Source organism: Acinonyx jubatus, chromosome A2, assembly GCF_027475565.1.
Source record: "Acinonyx jubatus isolate Ajub_Pintada_27869175 chromosome A2, VMU_Ajub_asm_v1.0, whole genome shotgun sequence".
NCBI classification, from domain to species: domain Eukaryota; kingdom Metazoa; phylum Chordata; class Mammalia; order Carnivora; family Felidae; genus Acinonyx; species Acinonyx jubatus.
In genome coordinates this window covers 164958566-164982025 of record NC_069383.1, presented here as the reverse complement: position 1 = coordinate 164982025, position 23460 = coordinate 164958566, and the positions used below count along the sequence as shown (strand labels likewise).

Below are 23460 nucleotides of genomic sequence, written 5' to 3'. Positions count from 1 at the left end.
GGCGGGCTTAAAGATGGAGGCTTAAAAAGAACAGCGGGTCCCCCCTCGGGCTGGGCTGTCCCGTGCTTCCCGTGCGCCCCATGTGCGAGGGGCCCGGCCGCGGGCTCAGGAGGCCTGGGGGCTGGGGCAGATCTCGGCCCCGCCCTGTCCGGGGCCCAGCTGAGGCCGCTGTGCACCTCGGTGTTCTCGGCTGTGGAAGGGGGCCAGTGTCCACACCCGGGTGGGATCCCCGGGGCCCGTCTGGGGTTGGGATGAACGGGCAGAGTCCCGGGGGGCCCTCCCCGGGGGAGCAGGCAGGGCAGGGAGGGGCTGGGGGCTCGGCCAGAGTCCCTGTATCTCGCCCCATGAGGACAAGCTGCCGCGCGAAGGAGGCCGGGGTTCCCTGTCCCCCTTCTTAGAGCCCAGGACAGGGACCCAGCAGCCCCTCTGGGTCTGAACCAGACCGGAGGCTCACATTCGCAGACCTGAGGGTGGCGGTCCCAAAGGAGGAGGCCCCAGGAGGGATGGCACAGGCCAGAGACCCCGGACAGTGGCCACTGTTCAGGGTGCGGGATTTGAGGGCCTTCCCAGGCAGCTGGGGGTTGGGTGCGAGCGGGCATCAGCCCTGGCGACTGGGGGCCTCTGCTGAAGTTCTGCTGGGATACACGGCATTGTCTACATCTCTCTCCCTGGAGGGCAATCTGGACTCGGGCGGGCCACTTACCTTAGGCTACAGTGTCTGTGACCATTGTTGTTGAACAGTGACCTCCCTGTCCCTTTCAGCGTAAACAGCGGAATTAGGAAGGCAGCTTTTTCATGGAGATGAAATTCACACAACATACAATTAATCATCTTTATATGTACAATTCAGTGGCACTTAGTACATTCACAGAGCTGTGCAACCATCATCTCTATCCAATTCTGGAACATTCCATCACCCCCAAAGGAAACTCCGTCCCCATCACTAGTCACTCCCCACCCCCCACCTTCTCCAGTCTCTGGCCCCCACGAGCCCCTTCCCGTCCGTGCACGGGCCTGTTCTGGACGTTTCACACACGCGGACTCACAGCCCGTGTGGCCTCTCGTGTCGCGTTCCCTCCCTGAGCGTCGTGTGTTCGGGGTCCGTCCGCGGGGCGGCGGGTGTGGACGCCTCACTCCTGCTCGCGGCCTAGGGATGTGCCCGTGTGTGGTTATAAAAAGGTAACTTTTTTGAAAACTTGTGTTGGCACGGGGTTCCCAGGGACTCGCCATCTGGGTGAACTGGGAGCCCCAGGGATAGCGGAGGGCCCCAGATGGTGTTTGTGGCCACAGGTGTCTGGGTCACCCATTGCCCCAGGCTGCCCTGGGGGCCTTCCAGTCAGGCTGGCCGTGGCCGTGGCCGTGGCCGGTGGGTCAGCAAGCAGATTAAGGCAGACCTGCAGTGGGTTTTCAGAGGCTTCACGAGCTCCTCCCGTGTGCTGGGCCTTGTGCCTGGTTCCCGGGAATCACGTCGGTGGGCCAAGCCTCCTCCGAGGCTCCAGGGGAAGGCTCTTCCTGCCTCTTCCAGCTCCTGGGGTCCCATTGTTCCTTGGCTGGTGGCCTGTCCCTCCAATCTCCGCCTCCATTGTCAAGTGCCCTTCTCCTGCCTCTTAGAAAAACACTTGTCACTGGGTTTGGGACCTACCCTGATCAGGATGATCTCATCTTGAGATCCTTAATAACATCTGCAAAAAACCTTTTTTTATAAGTAAGCTCAGGGGCGCCCGGGTGGCTCAGTCGGTTAAGCGTCCGACTTCAGCTCAGGTCACGATCTCACGGTCCGTGAGTTCGAGCCCCGCGTCGGGCTCTGGGCTGATGATGGCCCAGAGCCTGGAGCCTGCTTCCGATTCTGTGTCTCCCTCTCTCTCTGACCCTCCCCCATTCATGCTCTGCCTCTCTCTGTCTCAAAAATAAATAAACGTTAAAAAAAAAATAAAAAAAAAAATAAGTAAGCTCAAGTCTGACTTGGGCTCAGGTCATGGTCTCCTGGTTCGTGAGTTCGAGCCCCACGTCGGGCTCTGCGCTGACAGCCCGGAGCCTGGAGTCTGCCTCAGATTCTGTGTCTCCTTTGCTGCCCTCCCTGCTTATGCTCTCTCTCTCAAAAATAAATAAACATTAAAAAAATTTTTTTAAAAAAAGAAGTAAGCTCAAAATCAGTTTCCAGGGTTTATAACATGGACGAATCTTTTTTTGGGGCAGGGAGGGTCCCCAGGCAGAGCAGGAAGAGGCCAGGCATGCAGGCCCGGATCCCTAGGGAGCCAGGTATGTTTCCAAATGTTCTGTGGCCTCTCTGCAGCTTGAGGGCAGACTCGGGTCGTTCCCTGAAAGTTCCAGAGGCCCGGTGTTGCCGCTGTCATGCGACCTTGGTGTCGGGACAGCACGGAGCATCATGTCACCCAGGGTTTGCCGTGCTGCTGTCTCCACAGCTCCTGGGATTCTGCACGTGGCCTATAGGACGAGAGAAGAGAACGAGATAGGTGTGTGTTTAACTGGTGTTCTTGAGTCCGAGTTGGCCACCTGCATGGACGACGACACCAGGAGGCCTCAGCCCCGGGGAGCAGCCAGCCCAACCCTGGGACCCTGGGTTGAGCACCAACTGCTCCCTTTTTCCAATTTTTCTATTTGACATCATAACCATTACTCACAGCTCAGCAGCATGAAGCATGTCGTGCCGCCGCCCCCAGCACCCGTCTCCAGAACTTTCCATCTCCCCAGACTGAGACTCTGTCCCCATGAAACACGGACTCCCCGCCCCCTGCCCCACCCCTGGCTCCCACAGTCTATTCTCTGGCTCTGTGGACGGGACTCCTCTGGGACCCCCTGTGCGTGGGGTCGCGCAGGACGTGTCCTTCTGTGTCCGGCTCCTGTCACTGCGCACAGTGGCCTCCGGGTCCGTCCACGTGGTGGCAGGTGGCAGGACGTCCTTCCTCCCTGGGGCTGGGTCACATTCCAGCGTGTGGATGGACACACCGTGTTTGTCCTTCATCCATGGAGGGACCCTGGGGTGTTTCCACCTTTCGGCCGTTGTGAATCATGCTGCCGTGAACGCAGGGGTGCAGGTGTCTGTCTCAGCCCCTGCCTTCCATTCCCCGGGTGCACGCCCGGGATCTGAGTCGCCGGTCGCGTGGTGATTCCGTGGATAACTTTTGAGCAGCTGCCGGCTGCTTTGCACAGTCCTCCCCACTGCATGTTGTCCCCAGCTGCACACAAGGTCAAGTTTCTCCACTGGGCACCGGCTCCCGAGCCAGCCTTGCTCCCGTGGCGTTATTACAGAAGAGATCCTACGTTTGCTTGCTGAGCCTGTATCTACTACTTTTGCCGAAAATGCGGGCGTGGGCACCGGCCCCCAGTGGGTACGACCCTCTGCGGGACAGCCCGTTTGGAGAGATGCCCGCGTGGGAGCTCCCTGTCGGGGCCAGCTCCGAAGCAACGTTTGGGAGGGTGCCTCCTGTACGATGTGGCTGACCTGCGTCCCCGAGCCTGTGGCCCTGCTGGTGCTCTGCACCAGGTCAGAGTGACCGAGTGTGTGCGTTTCCCGCGGCTGCCACGGCAAATGACCGCACAGAGTGGCTTCAAACAACAGAAATTTGTTCCCACCCAGTTCTGGAGGCCAAAAGTTCAAAATCAGGGTGTCACAGGCTCGCCCTCCCTCTGAAGCCTCCAGGGGACGATCCTCTCCCAGCGTCTGGTGGTTTCCTGGCCATCCCAGGCGCCCTTTGGCTTGTGGACATGTCACTCCAATCCTCGTCTCCGCTGACACGTGGCTTCTCTGTGTGTCTGTGTCCAGTTCCCCTCCTCTTACGAGGACACGATCATCAGATTCAGGCCCACCCTGCTCCAGCGTGACCCCATCTTAACTAATTACTTCTGCAAAGACCCTATTTGCAAATAAGGCCCCATTCACAGGTTCCGAGGGTTGGGACACGTGGGGACCTTTGTCTCTGGGGGACACAACTGAACCCACAACACTGAGGGATGAGAAAACCCACCTTCTAGAGATTAGAAGGAATTCACGTAAATGCCAGTGGGAGAAAAAAGTCAAGCAAATTCTTTTTTATTTAAATGTTTATTTATTTAGAGACAGCGAGTGACAGCATGAGAGGGGGAGGGGCCGAGAGAGAGAATCCCAAGCAGGCCCAACGAGGGGCTCAAACTCGATACTGAGAGATCACGACCAGAGCCGATATCAAGAGTTGGTCGCTTAACCCACCGAGCCATCCAGGCGTCCCCAAGCAGATTCTTAGATGACAAGACGTTCTGGCCAGAGGAGCCTGGGCAGGCGGGACGACAGAATACAACGTGAAATCCTGGACGGGATCCGGGAGCAGACAGAAGACATTACCGGAGAAATGGGTGAAATCCGCTTCCTAAGGCTGGGATTTCTGTATTGTGACACAGGCAGGCCGAGTCCGAGGACCCCGAGGGAGCCCGGCAGCACCAGCCGGGAGGGTCCCCGGCTGCACGAGGGGTAGAAACCAAGTGCAGTGCCATTGTCCTGGAACACGTCTGGGATCCGGGTCTTTTCAGGTGCCATCAGGTGTGTGGGGGCGAGGAGGAAAGTAGAGAACGACCACCACCAACTTCCTCGCCTCCCCCATGGGGTGGGAACAGACCTCTGGCTTACTCGGAGGCAAGGGTTGCTACGGAGCGGGAGTCGCTGGGGCTGAGCAGAGAAACGGCAGAGACGCGGCCTTTTTGAACCTGAGCCCATGGCTCCAGACCTAGCGGTGTGCCGGGGCCACTTCCTGGAGGGAAGGTCAGGTGTGGACGTGGGGCGGGGGGAGCAAATCATTCGGAAATAAAAAGCTCACTTAGAAAACACGGGCCAGGGTCATTCTTGAACCATAACGTCCTAGAAGAAATTCCACATAGGGATTTTTTTTTAATCCTGGGGTGAGAGAATCGTTCGGAAGCACGCTCTAGAAGCCAGAAACCATAGGCAGAAAGCGTCCGCGATCTGACCATCGATCGACACGTTTAAAACCAATTACACATACGGGTGCACGGTGAATATCCTGAATTGAGAACACCTCTTGTAAATCATCAAGGACCAAGCCAAGAAAAAAAAAAAAATGAGCAAAGTGTGAAAATGCAGCTCTTAGCAGTGGGATGAGCGGGAAGGGGCCTTCGGCACTGGCGACCGAAGAGCTCACCCGAAGGGAGATGGCGTTTGTGTTCCGTTTTGTTTTTCCAGGAAGGGGTGGCCGTGTGGCTGATGAAGCTTTAAGCCGGTCACGGCGTGTATTCATCCTTCACACTTATATAGGTGAGCCCCACGCCGATATAAAGCGTAACTTTTTACTAACGGTCTGTATAATCTATTGTAAAAAGTTTAAATTATGCCACGTCAAGGAAGCTGGGCGGAGGAAGACAAACCCTGTGTGATCTCACTCCTGCGTGGAATCTGAAACAGAAACCGAGCTCAGGGGGCACAGAGAACAGACTGGCGGATGCCAGAGGCGGGGGCGCGGGAAACGGGTGACGGGGCTCGACAGGTGCAGACTTGCAGTTACAAAGTGAGGAGGTCACCTGTCACGTGCGGGATAGGTAATGGGACTGTATTGTGAATTCGAAAGCTGCTAAGAGAGCACGGCCTGGAGAAGACGGCGTGCACCTGTGCGTGGTGACGGGCGCCGACCAGGCCCGCTGACATCGGTTGGCCACGTACACGAACACCAAGTCATTGTGTTGTGTGCCTGAGACTAGTACGGTGTCACGTGTCCATTATATCTCAGGTTGCAAAAAAAACCCCAAAAAACAAAAAAAAACCATGCAACAGAAAAGAAAGTTTAAATGCACCGGAGGGCTCGTGGCATGCGCGTCAATGTGTGCGTGTTCCAGGCCCAGCGACTCCACTTCTAGAAACACGTCATCCGGGAGTCACCCCCTTCAAGGATGTGCTCTGTGCGTCCAGCGCCCGTGTCCCCGCCGGCAGCCAGAACAGCCCGCGCTCACCTTCGGGATGGCACTTTCACGTGGGGGGATCCCGAGGGGCCGCTCTAAACGAGAACGCACGTCCGTATCCGGGGACAAGGGAAGAAACGGCCCATCAGACGGCGTGGGAAACAGGCCGTGACCCGGCAACTGCCCGATTCGTCCCTGGCATTCACCCCAGAGAAGTGAGACTTTCGTATCCGCTCAGAGCCCGCGCACGAACACGACGGCCCCCGACGGGCACCAACCCAGGGGCCCCTCAGCAAGCCAGCCGGCACCCGCACGCCGCGGAAAACCGCCTGGCGAGACAAAGGCCACACTGCGGAGGAGCAACAGCCGGGTGGGCCCTCGGGGCTTGTGCTCCACAGAAGTGCATCTCCAAAGGCGGGGAGAGAACATTCTCACAATGACACACTCATGGACACGGACAGCAGATCCGTGGGGCCCGGCGGTGGGGGGTGGCAACGGGTCAGCCAGGGGGGGCTCTCCGCGGTGACGGGAACGCTCCGTATGCTGACGGGGTGCCGGGCACACACGCGGACACGCGGCACAGCAGCTCAGAGCTCCGGCCACCCCGTGCCGGCCCCGCACTAGGCGTCAGCGCGGACGGAGGGGGCGCCGGGTGTAGGGGCTTCCCTGTACGGCCTTTGCGAGTGCCCGTGAACCTGTGGTCATTTCTAAAGAAAGAGTAAAAAACAAACAAACAAAAAAAACCTTCAGCAGCACGAAAAAAAAAAAAAGATCCCATTTGCATAAAAACACAAACTCCCTGAGGACGCTCACGGGATGCTGACATCGGTCCACTGTGGGGCCGCGTCTCCTGGTGTCTCTCCCTTCCTCCTTTGTCCATTTCGGAGTTAAAAAAAAAAAATGTTGTTCAGGGCGCCAGGCCGGCTCAGTCAGTGGAGCGCATGACTCTTGATCTCGGGGTTGTGAGTTTGAGCCCCACGTTGGGCATGGAAATTACTTAAAAAAAAAATGAAGAAAAAAAATTTTAAGGAGAACGTATTCTTGCGATACAAAAAAAAAAAAAACAAAAAACCAGTTCAACATTTTTGGGAGACATCCGCCTGTATTCTGGGAGACGGTGTGCTAGGTTTTCAGCGCGCCGGGTGGTTGCACGGTCGCGTCATTGTCTGTGGTCCCCGGACCCAGCGGTCTGTGATTTTACAGTTGTCACTGTTTCTCACAGGAGGGTCGCGCAAGGGCAGCGCTAACCCCTGCTCTGACAGGGAATTAGTGTCAGAGCCGGCCCGGGGCCGGGACCTGCTCCCGGACCCCTGCCCTGTCGCCTCCCCGTGCCGACCGACCCCCGGCCCCCGTGGTGCCTCGCGGGCCCTGGCAGAACACTGGTGGCCTCCTTGCCACTACGAGCATGCCGAGAACGTGAAAGACGGGAAGGCGCCCACGCCGCCCGCGCAGTTCTCGGCGCACAGGCGTCCACCGGACCCACGCTGGCCCCGAGCAGGCGCATCTGCCTGTGTCCACACCCCCAGCCCGGTGCTCACGGACCACTTTTCTTTCCCCCGACGACGGACATGTACCCCGTGCGTCACTTGGCCCCGGTGACTGTCGCAGCCTTTCCCCCACGCACCCTGTCCTCCCCGCTGGGCTGCGGTCTGCCTTCGCAGCCCTGCCCGCTTGCCCCCGGCGCCCGGCTCTGGACAGACGTCACCTCCTGGAGGAACGGAGCCCCGCGCTTGGCCAGGCCGGAGGTGATCTGTCCGCGGTGGCTGACTTAAAAGTCCCCGAAGGCAGGCTGCTACCCCAAGCTCCCGTGACTGCCGTCGGGCTGGCGTCCTTCTCCTCTGCAGGTCAGTGGTCAGCGTTAGCTGCCTGAGCTCCGCCTCCCTCTCCCCGGGGCTCCTCTCCCCGGGCCCGGGCTCTCGTCCGGCTCCAGCCAGGCCGGCCGCCCTGCGTGCGCTTCTCTGGGGGTGTTGGAGGCGTGGGGCTCACGTGGTGCCGCCACCGTCTCTCGGGACCCTGCTTTCTCGAGGGCCCCGGGACCGCCCCACGTGCCGAGCGCTCGGAAGCAGAGGGACGGGCGGCGGGGGGTAGGTGCCAGGCGGCTGTCCAAGCTGTCCCTTGCCCAGGCAGCCCACCAGGCCGGAGGGCCGCCTGCCCACTCCTCCTACGGGCAAGAAACGCCGTGTCTTGTTCTGAGTGTGTTTTCTTTGGCTCTAAGCAGAGTGCTGCCTTCCTTGCCCTTCTGGAAATGTCCCCCTGCAAACTATAGTAAAGTCTTAAGACCAAAACCCGGAAAACCCCGACAAACCCTCCACTCGGTAACCCACGGGAAGCAGGGAGAACCTTCTCCATCCTGGTGCTGACAGGACGGCAGACAGGTGTCCCTGTTGGGGAGGGAGGCCGCGGTGGGGTCAGGGGGTGGAAGTCAGGAGGGCGGGATGGAACGAGTGACAAGGGGCAAGCCGAGGGCCCCACATCCAGCCCCGGGGCACTCACTGTGGGGCCACCCTCTCCGAGCTGTCTTAGGCCCCAGCTCTGACCCGTCCCAGTTCCAGGGCCCAGTGCTCAGCAGGACCTTCTCCCAAAAAGCTGTGCTGACTGCCCGCGGGGATGCTGGGCCCCAGGAGTCCTGGGGGGTGGGGGGGGCAGGGCAGGGGCACAATGGGCCCGCTGAACCCTCCCACGGTTCCGGTTCTCCTGAAATTGGATGGACACGGCTGCAGAAAGCCTCAGCCTCTCTCGCGGCCAGCCGGTGGTGCACAAAGCGGGCTGTCGTCCCACGTTTTCTGCTGTCCCTGCCTGTTGTCTGCTGTCCCCAGGGCCACTGTGGAAATCGGGGGCCGAGAGCCCTTCCAGCCAGGCAGGCTCTCTTTGTCCCTGTTTTGTGTGTCATTTTGGGGAGACAATAGGGGACACTTTCCTTTCCACCCTCCGGACAAGGCCTGGTAACAGCTCTCTGCCGACGGCAGTCACGGTCGCACCCTCTTGCGTCTGGGTACTTGAGGGCTCTCTAGGGAGAAGGGGGGCCAGCTCCCGGCCTTGCACCCACTCCTTCCCCCTGCGGGCTCTGCGGGGACTGGCTGTCCCGCCCAGCAGAATCCTGAACCGTGACCAGCGTCTATTTCCCCTTGGGGTCACCGGGTCTCCCTCGATGGCAAGCGTCTGCAGACGCCGTAGCCGTTAACCGGCCGCGAGAGCAGCTGGACGCAGGAGATGGCCTCGGGCCGAGGGGTGCGAGGTGGAAACCCTGGCAAATACCCGAGAGCCGCAGCCTGGGCTGGCCGGACCGGCGTCGGGTAGGATACGGGCCCTGAACCCACAGCCCGGCAGCCCGGCTCAGGGCCATCTCCGTGGAGCTGCCTGAGGCAACACTGTGGAGAATGCAGCATTCAGCTGACCGGAAGAAAAGTGGGCAGACACATCTTGGGGGACCGTCCAGGGCAAAGACTCACAGGCGGCAGGAAGCCAGAGCGAGTATCTTACTGCAAAAGAAAAAGTCAGTCGGTTCTGGAAACTACCAGGGTCAGCCCATTTCCCAACCCGGGCTCGTGTGGGGCGGCCGCGCTCTGCTCCTCGCCTCTGCAGCCCACCCTCCCTCTCACGGGTCCGACTCGGACACTGGGGGTCCGCTGCTCCGTGGCCCCCAGAGGGCCGGGCTGCGCTCCTCTGCCTCAGGGGCGGTCCTGTTTCATCCGACCAGGGACGGGGGCGGGGGGGGGCAGATGCCGGTTGCGTGGGCCCTGCCTGCAAACAGGACGGGTTTCTGTGCCGAGAGGGGGTGGCAGAGCCTGGAAGGCGCCGTGCGCACACCCGGGGTGGTCCCTGTTGGCCGTGAAGTCCTGGGTGGGGGTGTCGTGGCCCCCTGCCTGGACCTCAGATCGCCCCACCTGGAGGGCATCTTCCAGCCTGGCTAAACAGGGCTTTGTGAGGGCGGCTGGTGTCCCCGATCCTGTGGAATGCCCTGGCTCCTGGGACAAATTCCCCCTCTAGGTTTATTTTTTTGAGAGAGAGAGAGGGAGAGCGAGCGAGTGTACATGCGTGCTCGGGGAAGGGGCAGAGAGGAGACAAACTCCCCCTCTAACATCGTCCCTGAAGTCTTTTTTAAAATCAAGGTGAAATTTCCGTAACATAATCATCTTAAAGCTAACACTTTAGTGACGTCTCGTACATCTGAAAGGTTGTGCCACCACCACCTCTATCTAGTTCCAGAACATTCCATCACCCCAAAAGGAGAGCCCAGCCGCATTAGCAGTCACTCCCCCTCCCCAGCCCTTGGTGCCCAAGAACCCACCTTCTGCTTGTGTGGACTGGCCTGTCGCGACATCTCACATCAGCGAAATCACTTTGCGTAAGGAGGTCCCAAATACCGCACGGCACATACTTAACGCTAAAAGTTATCTGTTTTTATCTCAAACGTTCTGCTGGTCGTCCTGGATTCTTACTCTACACCCAGCCACCCATCTGGACGGGGCTGGTGGCTGGCACTCTCCTAGAGCGGGGCCCCTGCTCACCTTTGGGACTCTCCCAGCACGCGTCTGTGCCACAAGCAGCCCCACCCCCACCCAGGGCCCGGTCTCAGCTATGGAGACTGGGGGCCGTTCCTGTTGGGGGGGGGGGTCACTTCTGCTCTCCTGGAGTTTATCTGAAAAGCTGAGGGCGTGAGCCTTGGCCAGCCCCGTTCTCTGTGCACCTGCGAGGGGGTGGGGGGGGTGGGGACACGGCTCCTGAAGGCCCTGGCCTGTGGAAGTCTGGCCGCCGGCTGCGGCGGAAGCCACCCAGCTGCCATGGCGGGCACAGGTCTGGACACACGGCTCATCCCGTGCTGACGAAGCTTCTGCACACGGCCGGGAAGAACCAGGCTCCTGGCCCACCTAGGGCTGACCCAGGTACGCAAAAGGCAGCAGAGAAACCTGCTTCTCGAATCAAACGCTGAGTGAAACACATCATTTGCCTGGAGGTGAAAACGTCAATAGTCTCAAAGCCACAGTGGGTGACGAGGGAGACAGATGTCCGTGTGCTGCCCGGGGCCTGGGATGTGTCACCGCTGCCCGTGGCACCGAGGGACCCCCCCACGTCCCAGTACAGGCCTGAAGCCGCCACCCCAACGTCCAGGCTGGCGGCCTCTGGTCGCTGCAAAGGTGGAGGGCAGCGAGAGGCAGGTGGTTTCTGGTTCCAGGAGACTGGCTGTGCAGTATAAGCCCTCAGCTCTGTGACCCAGCGTGTCCCAAAGCGACCCCCAGGCGCCCCCAGGGACCAACAGGGCTCACTGCTTCCCAGGCCGAGGAATGCTGTGCTTTGAAAGCGTTTTCTGATCTTTCATCATCATTGCTATTATTACTAGGCTTTAATCTTTGGGACAGTCTCGGACTCACAGAAAAGCTGTGGGGACGGCACAGAGCCCCTGGTCACATCCAGGCCCCTCGAGGGTTCGGCTTCTCTGCCACCGCTGACGGCCGGCCGGGCTGCTGTGTTACTGCTCAGAGGCCCTCAGTCTCCCTGCGGCCCCTCTCTGCCCCAGGACCTGTTGGGATCCCCCACGACGTCTCCACAGGCCCCTCCGGCCGAGACCTTGTTTTTACGCTGAGGACGGCTTGGGGGAGAGCCGGTCAGTGATTTCACGGGATGCCCCCTACTGAGGTTTGTCCGGTGCTGCTCTCACGGTCGGGCCGGGTCATGGGTTTGGGAGGAAGATCAACATACCACACAAATCAAGCGTCCGTGAAGAATTTTTCGATTACAAAATTCTTGAATGATGGAGGTTTCTTAGAGAACGAAACTCAGAGAAGAGAATATACCCACTGAATCACACACACACGTACATACGGAATGCGTGCGTACGTAGGTTTGCATACGCGCGTTTTAAAAGTAAAACATCCACTTAAAAAAATTAAGACCGTATCACAGCACTGTTTTCTCAGAAACATCTTTATGAGATAGAATTCACGTTCTGTACAGGTCGCCCGGTTAGAATGTACGATCCAATTATTTTTGAAATACCGTACCGTTAATTGTTTCAACACGGTGGTAGAATACACGTAACACAGAATGTGCCATTTGAAGCACCGTCCGGTGTGCGATTCGGGGGCGTTCATTACAGTCCCGGTGTCCCTCGGCACCCGGCCCGGTCCCACGGCCGGTCTCTCGGGGCAGCTACCAGCCACGCAGCAGATATCTGACAATGTGGTTTTTGTTTTTAATTTGCCAGAGAGCGTAAAGATGTCGGGTCTCCCGAGCTCATCAGCCACCTGTAATTCCTTCCTTACCGATCTTCCGATAATCTTTCTGGAACGGTACCTTGTTTCTCGGCCTGATGGGGCTCTCTGGAACACGGTTCATCAGCCTTTTCCGGCAAAATCCTGCAGACGTGTTTCCAGACTGGGGAGCAGCACGCACGTGTCCGTCGCTGCCCCTCTGTGCAACCAGGGCCCCGCTCCCTGTCCCTGGGAAGTAGGTCAGGGTCTCAGTTCCTGGTCTACTCCCAAGGAATGTGAGCTGCTAAGACGGTAAAAACAACTGGAAACCACTGGACAAAAAAAGTACGATCGGTTTCACATCAGTGGGAGAGGGGGCGGGCACTACGGGAGCTGCCCGGCGACTCTGGCGCACCCACCCCAGGCCCACACTCACGGCTTCTTCCTTGAAAGTCGCCTGCCACTTCCACGGTGGCTCCCTGGTCCCCCGACTCGGCTACCAGCAGAATGGGCTTTCTACAGGCAGGTTTTGTCTCTTGGCTGTTTAGAACAGACTGCCATCGAAGCATGGGGTCCTCTGACGGGGAGTGAGCTCAGGGGTGATTCCTAAGCCTGGTGTCTCTGGACTCCTCATCTGTGTGGTTCCCTAGCAGAGAAGCCTTTTCAGTTTTCTACACAAGCCATCATAAACTCGGTGGCTTAAAATCATAGACATTGATTCTTTGACGGTCCCGGAGCCATTAGTCCCAACACCCAGGTGTGGGCAGGGCTGGATTCCCTCGGGACCCCAGGGAGCCCCGTCTCCTCCCTTTCCCGGCTCCCGGAGGCGCCGCGTCCTGGGCCGGTGGCCCCTCCTCATCCTCGTGGCCAGAGGCTCGGGGTCGGGGTCTGCCCATCTCTCTGCCTCCCTCTTCGTGAGGACCTCGTGAGGACGCCGGGCCCCCGGGCACCCAGGGTCACCTCACCCCCACTTCGGGGCCTTGACTTGCTCCCACCTGCAAAGTCCTTCTGCCGTGTGAGGCGGCACGTCCCAGGCCCTGACACCAGGATGGGGGCGTCTCTGGGACTGTGTTCTAAGCCCACTCAGTGAAATGGGAGCATTCTCTTTCCCTCTGGGCTCTCAGCACAGATCTCACGTGCCCAAGACAAGCTGTATACACAGGTTTGAATGAGCCGGTGGCCAGGAGGGTCCGGGGAAGGCTTGGAGTGGCCGGGGGCAGATACAGAGAACCCCTCCAGCCCTAGGCCTCCTCCAGGGGCCCGCACAGAGGCCTGGGTTGCCTCAGAGATGGGGGCCCGGCTCGGTCTCAGACGCCACAGATGAGGCATCGTGAGAACAGATCGGCAGCAAAGCCACTCCTGGACCCAGGCCACGTAGGCTCCCAGGCTCTGGAAAACCTGCTGATAGAAAAGCTACATCCACGTGTGCCCGAGTGGGGGGACCAGGCAGACGCTGCGGAGGGGCCGAGCGGCCGTTTAAGGAGGAAGCCGTGAGCACAGGGTTAGGGCCGGTGATTGAGGACCCCTGGGCTCAGCACTCTCCCCTCTCTTGGTCCCGTGTGTGCGTTTCGGGCTCTTCGGGGGCTACCGGTCACTGGGCTGCTCTCGCCTCGCTGCCGGCCGGCTGAAGACAGAAGCAGGCTTCTGAGGGGTGAGAATCTGTCACCGCTGCACACAAAGCCAGCGGCAGAGGCACCCGGAAGGAGGGCCAAGCTCCCGGCAGGCGCCCTCAAACCGCACAGTGGAAGGCGAGGGCCGGTCATCTAGACCCGGGATGCGGGGATGGGCACCGGAACGCTTGTCCGGCCAACGGGAAGGAGTGGGCAGGGCATCCAGCAAGCGGCGTGGAGATCTTGAGATGCCCACATCCCACGCATGAGAAATCACGTGGGCACACAGAGCTGCGAGGAAAGCGGGGCCTCCAGCCATGCGCCCCGGGAGAAGGGAAGAGAACGCTTGGGGACACGGCAGCCTGTGTTGGCATGAACTGTGTGTGTATTTGTGTCCTTAGAGTCTGGGTCTTGTTATGGGTTGTGCTGTGTCCTCCCCCCAGATCCGTATGTCGAAGTCCTGACCCTCAGACCTCAGAAGGGGACCTTATTTGGGAAGAGGGTTGTTGCAGGTATAGTTAGTTGGGGTGAGGTCACGCTGGAGTAGGGTGGGCCCTAAAGCAATGACTGGCGTCCTTCTAAAAAGGGGACGTTGGGACTCACTAGCAGGGAGAAGCCCCGCGACGATGGGGCCGAGATGGGGTGATGCTTCTACAGGCCAAGGGACGCCAAGATTGCAGTGATCCCCCCAGTGATGCTGGGAGAGCCTGAGGCAGATTCTCCGTCAGCAGGAACAGCCGTGTGACACCTTCATCTTGGACTTGTGGCTCCAGAGCCGGGACAGAATAAATGACCGCCATTTGGGCCGCCTGGTCAGTGGTGCTTCGTTACAGCTGCCCCAGGTAACCAACACAGGTATCTATTTTTATGAATAATAAATTACTCGTAGGGGGCCTGGGTGGAGGGGCGCCTGGGTGGCTCAGCCGGTTAAGCGTCCGACTTCAGCTCAGGTCATGAGCTCACAGCTCGTGGGTTCGAGCCCCGCGTTGGGCTCTGTGCCGACAGCTCGGAGCCTGGAGCCCGCTTCGGATCCTGTGTCTCCCTCTCTCTCTGCCCCTAACCCACTCACATCCTGTCTCTCTCTCTCTCAAAAATATATAAACCTTAAACAAATGAAAAACGTAATAAACTACTTGTAGAAGTAAGACCTGCTCCTCGTCCACGTTCAGACTCTCAGCAAGCAAACCACTAAACAGCTGGGGGGGGCGGCAGCGCACGGAGGCGGCTGGGACCGGTGCTCCGGTGCGTCAGGGAGTGTGGCCCCGAGGACGCCGCTGCACAGAGCCCCCCACCCCCTCCCCCACGCCCCCACCTCTCGCCGGGTCTTGTCAGGGCTCTCTGCAGTGTAGGCAGAAGGCCCTTCTCCATAGGAGCTGACCGAAGAACGTTCTGGGAGACCAACCCTGGGAGGCAGTGATCCACCAGCGGACACCTCGTGACAGGGAAAAGGCCGCCCAGCCCTTCGGTTGTGCGGGGGGGGGGGGGGGGGGGGGAAAGCCACGCACTGGCCTCGGGCTCCCCAGGTGGACAACCGCGCGCAGCTCCAAGACCCCGGGCCTCCCTTGCGGTTGCTCTGAGGTCGATCCCCGCCTCCCCTGCAGGGGTGGCCCTGGCCTCCCCGTTCGTTTCCCCCAGGTCTTCCCTCTGGTCCCTGTCCTCACGTGTCTCAAACCGTTTCTCAAGGCCATGTCCACTTCTCTTGCTGCTCTGGGGTGAATGCTGAGTTTTGGAGAGCTGTCCCGTGGACAGTAAAAACCGCGAAGACGGCATGGAGAGCTCTCGTGGTCCCCCCCGCCCGTTTCCCGTACTCCTGACACCTGGCCTCGGCGTGGTACGTTTGTCACAAGCAGCGAATCGATGTCGCTACACTCTATCCAGACTTCTGTTTCCTGTCATGTCCTTCTCTGTCCCAGGCCCTCTCCACCCCGGGATCCCACGTGACATCAGGTGTCACATTTCTGTTGGCCCCTCGGGGCTGAGACCGTTTCTCAGACTCGTTTCAGCGCCCTGGGCGGTGGCGTTTTGTAGGACGCCGCTCTGCCGGGGCTCGGCTCGTGTTCCCACGGTTAGACTGGGGTGGCCGTTTCGGGCAGGACCCCCTGGCCCACCCCCGTTTCTGTGGGTGGTTCCGCGAACTTCTCGGGGCACGCAAGTTGCCCTCCTGGACCGAGGCCAGGACGCACCCCGCGCTTCGCGCACACTTCCCCATGCTGGTAACCGAGGCGCTTTGGTTTCCTAGAGTTATTCAGTGTTGGAGTTTTGCGTTTTACTCATATTTATGACCTTTAAAGATTGAAGGATACTGCCTGTGTCTGTAATCCTCACTGAAATGTCTACTTTGCCCTGGTTTTCAACTTCAAATAAAAGGAACCATACTCTGAAAAAACAAAGGAAAACCTCAGATCCCAGAGCCTGAAAACAAAAAGTAACATCTCTGTGTCCTTAAAAAATACTCAAACGTTCTGGTCATTCGTATATATACTTTGAAATGTATGCCCTGTCTGGAATTTCAGAAGTAAATACTTTTAATAGCTGGTGGCTTTTCTCTAGGACCATTTTAGAATACACTGTATGGGTTTTTTTAGCTGAAAAAAGACAGGACATCAGCTGAGACCCTTTAGTGGAGACCCGCCCATGGCAGTGGTGCTCACTGGGCAGTCCCGCCCCAGGGACAGCAGGTGGCGTCTGGGACGGCTGTGGTCATCAAGACCACTTGGGGGGGGGGGAGCCGGCGATGCCCAGATGCCCTGATGGCAGCACTGCCGAGGGGGGAGACCCTGCCCCACTGACGGAGTGTCCTGTGTGTGTCCGCGCCCAGACTTCCCTTTTATAAAAACACTATCGTTGGATTGGGGACCGTCCAAGCTCCAGGGTGACGTCACCTGAACTAATTACATCTGCGTGGCCCTATTCCTAAATAAAGTTCTGTTCCGAAGTCTCGGACTCCAACCTGTGAGCTCGGAGGTCACAGCTGGAGCCCCTGCGCTGTGCACGTTTGACCCCCTGCCTCTGTGCTGTCAAGTCAAGCACCGTGTCGGGGTCCCTCAGGGCCCAGGCCTGTCTTCCCTGTGAGTCTCTGCGTGGGGACCACCTGCTTTGGGAGGAGGGGACGGCACTTAGAAGCTTCCTTTCAACTCACTACCTCCAACCTTCAACTGCACCGTTTAAGGAGCCGGGACGGACCCTGATCCCAGAAGGCACAGTCCTGCCGTGGCCCCGCACAGGCCTCGTGCCTGCCGCCTGTCCCCCAGGTACCGAGACTGCGTCCTGACAGACGGGCCCCCTGAACGCCGCCCTTCCCTGATGCTTTGCACTTCTGGGCCCCCAAAAAGAGCAAGGGGTGTGGCAGCTGTGGGACCCACCGGTTCCGGGGTGCTGCGAGCACAGGGGGACTTCATTGCAAGCCACAGCCACTCTCAGCTGTTGCCTCCTTTCGCCCGGAGGACTGTGGGTTCCATCGAGTCTGCATTTCAGAACAAACAGCGTTTTCCTGATGCTTCCGGAACCTTTGGTTCTCCAGTGGAATATTAACACCCTCCTTCTTTCTAGCAAGGACACAGGGAGTCTGTCTCCCGTGTAGGGGACTCTGGCCTTGACATGGGTTTGCAGAAACACAACATTCTGTGGAGTTTTTATTTATTTTTAGCTTATTTTTTTAGTAATCTCCACACCCAACGTGGGGCTCAAACTCACGACCCTGAGACCAAGAGTCACATGCTCCTCCGAATGAGCCAGCCAGGCGCCCCTGGAGTTACGGTTTTTAAAACATTTTATCGATCGGTTTCGCATTCAGAGAATGAAATTTTGGATGCTAAGGAGACCGATGCTTCCTGACCATGTGTTTCACTTCATTTTCGGAAGACTGTAAGTGAGTTCATCTGGTCTTTATTAAAAGAATTAAAAAGCCTAAACACACTACAGTTTGCCTCATAAGCTGACCCACAGGCTGTGGCAAATATGAAATACAAGTCAACTAAAACAGACGCTTGCGCTTTTAATTTCCTGCCCAGATCCGTGATGGAAGTGTCCCGTGCAGAGGACAGCAGCACGTAAGAAATAGAGCCCAAGTCTCAATCCTGCCCCTGGGGAGGGGGTAGTGTGTTTCACTGTCCCATGGGGACAGAGTCTCGGTCTGGGGACACGGAAAGTTGAGGAGATGGAGGGTGGGGGTGGCTGCACGACAGTATGCTCAAGGCCACTGAGGTGTGCACTGGAAAATGGCTAAAGTGGCAATTTTATGTCAAACGTATTTGACCGCAATTTTAAAACCCTGCCCCTGGCTGAGGGTCAGGGTAGAAACACACCCGGCCCTTTGGAGTCGGCCGGCTCTGAAAGCGCACCTGCCTGGGGAGAAGGGCGCGCCGTCGGTGCAATCGGGTGCAGACAGTTGCAAAAGCAGGGCACAAACCTACATCCGGACTTGGTTCCTAGCCCGGTGCAGCCTTCAGGGGCGGGGGTGCAAACCCGGCTTCGATGCGCGGTCAGTGCTCTCGGGGTTCCTTCACCAATCTGCCAGGCATCAGTGGGAGCCAAGGTTCTTCGGGATTGAGGAAGGCAGAGTCCCCTTAGGGGGATGACAGGCACAGCCCCCCGACTCTAGACAATGATGTTGCAAGAGTGGTGAGCGCAGCGTAACCTGCAAATCGCTAAGCTGTGAACCTGAGACTAACGTCACGTCGGGTGTCAGCTCTACTTCAGTTAAAACAAAAGGCAAATTCCTTATTTCCACTCAGTGTCTCGGGGGGAAATGAAACAGGGTGGGGTGACCCTGAGAAATCTGGGTACCGGGTACCAGGGGGAGCACTCGTATGGGCGTGGGCGGGGACTGGAAGGGGTGGGGAGTGGGGGCTGGTGGCTGTGTGACCGTCTGGGAACAATGTGAGACAATACCATGGAGGACCTCGAAGAAAACAAATAAAAGCAGCCGTAGATTACACGTCTGGGGGAAGAAGGAGGAAACAGAAAGGAGGAAGGAAACAAATCTCCCCGGAGGCGCTTGTTTGAAATGCAGATGACACTGTGCAGCGTGCCCTGAAATGCCTAATAGTTGAAATGAAAGGCTTTTTTAAAAAAATCAAAGGCAGACAGGATGGGAACTCAACGGGGCCTAATCCTTGACTCTTTGTTGAAGAGACTCCCCCCGTCCCGGTCTGGGAACGCAGGTGTCGCCGTGGTGTGGAGGATGAAGCCACTGGAGAACAACTGAAGGGGGCGGCAGAGGGGTCGCGTTCCTGACAGGGTGTCTGTCACCCTCTGACCCCACCGCTGGACACGCCAGGAAACATCCCAGATGGCATGGGAAATGCTGGACTCGAGGCACGGACTTAAAATTGTTTCTTAATGCCATACAATGCACACAACATCCACATCCTAACCATGTCTAAGTGCACAGCTCAGCGGCACCAGGCACACTCAGTGTCCTCCGGCCGCCCCCACCACCCGTCTCCAGAACTTTCCATCTCCCCAGACTGACCCTGCCCCCATGAAGCACGGACTCTCCGCCCCTGCCCCGGCCCCGGCTCTCGCCATCTATTCTCTGGCTCTGCGGACGGGACTCCTCTGGGGACCCCCTGTGGGTGGGGTCGCGCAGGACGTGTCCTTCTGTGTCTGGCTCCTGTCACTGCGCACAGTGGCCTCCGGGTCCCTCTGCGTGGTGGCAGGTGGCAGGACGTCCTTCCTCCCCGAGGCTGGGTCACATTCCAGTGTGCGGACAGACACATCGTGTTCACCTTTCCTTTGTCGACGGACACCTGGGTTGATTTCAACTCTTGTCTCCCGTAGATAGTGCTGCTGTGGACATGGGTGCGCAGCTGTCTCGTCGATATTTCAGCGCTTTCCGCGTTTCTGGGTAGATGCCCGGAGTGGGGCTGCTGGGTCATACGGTCATCCTATTTTTAGCTTTTTGAGGAGCTGCCATACTATTTTCCACAGCAGCTGCGCCTTTGCCCCCACGCCTGAGCTCAGCCAGCAGCCAGGGCCAGCGGAGGGTAGATGCCAGGCCCGGCTCCCGGCGCGGGGGTCCCTGCGGTGGCCGGGGCACACAAGCGTGCCGGTGTCGGTCACCCGAGGCCGCGACTCTATCGGTCTGCCTGGCCAGCCGTAAGAAAATACCACAGATGGGGACTTAGGTGTTCATTCTCTCCCAGCTCTGGAGACCAGGAGTCTGAGACCGAGGTGCTGGCGGGGCCGGTTTCGGCGTTGTCTAAGTAGGGTGTCTCTTGATCGGACGGGGGCCCCCAAATGTGCTAGCTGGGGGGCGCAGGTGGTGAAAGGGTCCCCTGGGGCAGAACGGAGGAGACAGAATGGAAGCGAACTGGGAGAGGGCAGGGCAGCAGAGGAGAGGCGGTGGGTGCGGGCGATTTTAAAGCGGGAAGGAAAGGAGGGGTGGCACCGCATCCATCTCTCCCCTTTGTGATAGCTGCCTGGCCGTAGGTAGCCCACTGGTCGGTGAGGACCTATGGATTTTCGGGGTGAGCCCCCGGAAGGGCCTGTCGGGATTCAGCCGGGTGGTCCGGCGGCCCTTTGTACGTCCCGTTGCTCAAGCCTGTTTGCCTCAAAGCGGCCTCGGCGGTCTCTCCCGAGGCCTCTCCCCTTGGCGTGTAGACAGCCATCTTCTGCCCGCGTCCTCATGTGGCCTCCCCTGCGTCCCAACGTCCTCCTCTTATAAGGGCGCCAGCCACGTCGGGTTAGGGCCCACCTTTGCAACCTCCTAACAGCCGCCGAAACAAGTTAACCACACGCACGCTGGGCGGTGAAAACATAAATCCATTCTCTCAGTTCTAGAGGTCAGAAGTCCCCTGTCATTCTCACTGGGTCAAAAGCACAGGTCCCATCCAAATCCTTAATCGCATCTCAACTATTCCTCTTCTGTTACACATTTCACAGGCTCCAGGAATTAGGACGCGGGCATCTTCCGGCGGCCGAGTTAGTTGACCACACCACCCCCGAGATCACTGCTCAGCCACGGAAAGCAATGGAGCGCTAATACACGTCCTGTAGATGGCCCCTGGACACACTCGGGGAGGGGGCCAGACGCGAGAGGCCACAGGGTGTGTGATTCCATGTGAGCGAAATGTCCGGAACAGACTCATCCACAGACAGGAAGGGGGCCTGCGGGTGCTGGGGGCTGGGGAAGGGGTGGTGATGGATGCTAATGGAGACAGGGACTCTTTTGGGGGTGATGGAATGTTCTAGAACTAGACAGAGGTAGTGGTTACACAACATAGCGAATAATACCACTGAATTGAACGCTTTAAGTGGGTAAGTTGTATTATATGTGAATTTTATCAGCATAAACCCACTTAACATTTGTTCAAATTGCAATAAAGTTAGTTTTAAGTGTTTGATTAAAAAAAAAAACGGGCAGCTGGGGCACCTGGCTCAGAGCTCAGAGCCTGGAGCCTGCTTCAGATTCTGTGTCTCCCTCTCTCTCTCTCTGCCCCTTGCCCACTCATGCTCTCTCTCTCTCAAAAATGAACATTAAAGTATACACATATGGGAATGCAAGCTGGTGCAGCCACTCTGGAAAACAGTATGGAGGTTCCTCAAAAAATTAAAAATAGAACTACCCTACGACCCAGCAATTGCACTACTAGGCATTTATCCAAGAGATAAAGGTGTGCTGTTTCAAAAGGACACATGCACCCCCATGTTTACAGCAGCACCATCGACAAGAGCCAAAGTATGGAAAGAGCCCAAATGTCCATCGATGGATGAATGGATCAAGAACACACACACACACACACACACACACACACACACACACACAATGGAGTATTACTAGGCAATCAAAAAGAATGAAATCTTGCCATTTGCAACTACGTGGGTGGAACTGGAGGGTATTATGCTAAGTGAAATTTGTCAGTCAGAGAAAGACAAAAATCACGAATTCACTCCTATGAGGACTTTAAGAGAAAAACAGATGAACATAAGGGAAGGGAAACAAAAATAATATAAAAACTGGGAGGGGGGGCAAAACAGAAGAGACTCATAAATATGGAGAACAAATTGAGGGTTCCTGGAGGGGTTGTGGGAGGGGGGATGGGCTAAATGGGGGAGGGGCACCAAGGAATCTACTCTTGAAATAACTGTTGCACTATATGCTAATTTGGATGTAAATTAAAAAAAAAAAAGACTTGATGAAAGGGAGGACCTGGAATAAGTGAGAAATTGAGATAAATTAAATTTCTTGGTGCAAATTCAGTGTAGGAATATAGTAACATTCATAAAGAATGTTTTAGTGTTTACAAATGTGTATCTTTACTATTCCTTACGTGTGTGCAGAATAAATCCCTCCCCCGGCAAAATAAAGAAAATAAATAAATAAAATAAAACATATATACACATGTATCTCAGGGGCGCCTGGGTGGCTCAGTTGGTCGAACGCCTGACTCCTGATTTCGGCTGAGGTCACTCATGATCCCAGGATCGTGGGATCAAGCCCTGTGTCATGCTTGGCACTGAGCATGAAGCCTGCTTGAGATTCTCTCTCTCTCTCTCTCTCTCTCTCTCTCTCTCTCTCCACCTCTGCCCCTCTCCCCCACTCCTGTGCACACACTCTCTCCCTCTAAAATAAAAATATATATACATATACATATATATACACACACATATATATCCGTATCTATCTCATGACCAATTTTCCTCAGTTTCTGGAGGCTTGTGTGACACACGCGCACCTGTTGAAAGCTCCCTGTTAAATGAGCCAAAACAAATGACGCCACCAAAGGTTCTCACGGAAATAGTCGAATCCACGTAATGTTCCTAGAAGCTCCATTTGCCCCTTTGGAGAAAAGTCTACACAAGTCCAAGTAATAAATAGGGTTGCCAGATTTGCCAAATAAAAATACAGAACACCCAGTTACCTATGAAACTTACATATGTAACAAGTATTTTTTTAGGATGCAATAAAGAGGACTCAGACTAAATCAGTAGCTGTATGTCAATACCGCATCTCACGTGTACTATGTATAATTTGCATGTAACGTGTACCTAGCGATTTAATCCCCTATTTTACCTGGCAAACCCAATGTATAAGGCTGTTGGTAACAACGCTGACCAAAAGAGGTATGGTGAGGAACTTGGTAACTGTGATGTTTTTATGGGTTGAACGTGTCTCCCAAAAGTCACGTTGAAGTCCTAACCCTCAGGAATCCATGAATGCGGCCTTATTTGGAAAGAAGGTCTTTGCAGATGTAATTAGTTTTCTTTCAAAAAATTTTTAATGTTTATTTATTTTGAAAAAAAAAATTTAGTGTTTATTTTCGACAGAGAGAGACAGAGCATGAGCGGGGGAGGGGCCGAGAGAGAGGGAGACACAGAATCCAAAGCAGGCTCCAGTCCCCGAGCTGTCAGCACAGAGCCCGACGCGGGGCTCGAACTCACGGACCGCGAGATCATGACCTGAGCCGAAGTCGGACGCTCAAACGACTGAGCCACCCAGGCGCCCCTTATTTATTTATTTTGAGAGAGAGAGAGAGGCAGAGAGAGAATCCCAAGCAGGCCCCACAGTGTCAGCACAGAGCCTGATTCGGGGCTCAAACCCATGAACCACAAGGCCATGACCCGAGCAGAAACCAAGAGTCGGGGCCGAAACCAAGAGCTCAACCGACTGAGCCACGCAGGCACCCCAAGATGAAATTAGTTAAGATGAGGTCACAGTGGGTGAGAGACCTAAATGCACTGAGAGGTGTGCTTGTCAGATGAAGGGAACGTGGACACGGACACAGAGAAAAGACAGCACCTATAAGCCAAGAGACACC

General features: G+C 57.0%; 1 protein-coding gene across 1 annotated transcript in view; it reads right to left on the bottom strand.

Moving 5' to 3' along the window:
- Window positions 1-971: 971 nt before the first annotated feature.
- PCSK4 (proprotein convertase subtilisin/kexin type 4) overlaps window positions 972-23460 on the bottom strand; it is a 139500-nt gene continuing 117011 nt past the window's right edge. Inside the window, exon 16 of the mRNA XM_053220215.1 lies at window positions 972-1139. The gene's annotated coding sequence lies outside the window, so the exon portion shown is untranslated. The remainder of the gene's footprint in view (window positions 1140-23460) is intronic.